We start from the raw sequence: 1,159 nt of genomic DNA, 5'->3' as shown, positions 1-1,159 counted from the left end.
TATGGTCAGATGAAACAAAAATTTAATTGTTTGGCCACAATGATGTATCCTTCATTTGGCGTAAAAAAGGAGAAGCCTTAAACCCCAAGAACACCACTGTCAAACATGGTGGTGGGAACCTAATGCTTTGGGGGTGTTTTTCAGCCAATGGACCAGGGAACCTAATCACAGTAAACGGCACCATGAACACCTCGCGCCATTGAATAAGACTTACAACAGTATCTTCCAGCGGGGTCACAGTCTCAGAGAGGCACTCTCTTCTCGGCTACTCAAGGGTCGAAAGTGGTGGAAAAAGGGTCTCAGGGCTTGCTCCCACAAAAACGGATTAACTCGGTTCTTTGACAGTGTGCCCCACGGGAGCCAGGTCTGACTTAATCCAACGAGAATCCTGTGGAGTGGCGGAGCGCACTGGGAGCGTCTTCGCCGGTGATTTCGCGCAAGGCACGACCCGTCTCTAACAAGAGTCCGTGGAGGCTCATCCACTTCGAGCACAGGCCAATTTAGCTTAGGCAAAGCGTTTGACTTGCTGTTAATGGTAGCCCATAAGGCTTCTCCTTATTTTGAAGTTATTGAGACGAAGAGGAATAATATCCATGGGTTGGACCTTGATACTTAACTTTTGTTCAACATGTATATACTAAAGCTGAGGATGGTTTTCCACAATGATGGCGATTCGTTTCTTTGTTACATTTCGTGTGCATTAATTCCTCTTTCTGCGGGAGATCGTCTGTGTCAATCTCTCCAATGCAGAAAAAACTGCCATGGTTGACCGAATCCCAAGGGGTAACGTTTAAGTCGAGATAGGTGTTGCCGAGGCTATGAATAATTTCGGGCTACTTGGGGATATATATATATTTTGATTCTATGTGTGCCACATCACTCTCATACCCATTCTCCTGTTTGATCAGGTATTTGACGCGCTGCTGCATGTAGGTGTTCTCCGGCTCACGGGATGCTTCATGCTGTGCGAGCTTGGCCTGTGATCTGGATCCGTCTGACGGAACTGAACTGGGTCGAGAGCTTCAGTATCAGGCGCTGCTGGGAAAACCTAGTCTACTCACATACCAGTATGCCGAGCATCTGCTGAGACGCAGAACACAACCCACTAACCACCATCTACGCTGTCGGGTAACCACATGTCCATCACACCGTCTAAGCT

The sequence above is a fragment of the Morone saxatilis genome, unplaced genomic scaffold, assembly GCF_004916995.1.
Source record: "Morone saxatilis isolate NCDOM2014 unplaced genomic scaffold, NCSU_SB_2.0 Contig17, whole genome shotgun sequence".
Classification (NCBI taxonomy): domain Eukaryota; kingdom Metazoa; phylum Chordata; class Actinopteri; family Moronidae; genus Morone; species Morone saxatilis.
The sequence above is the reverse complement of the archived record's forward strand: the minus strand, read 5'-3'. Positions refer to the sequence as shown.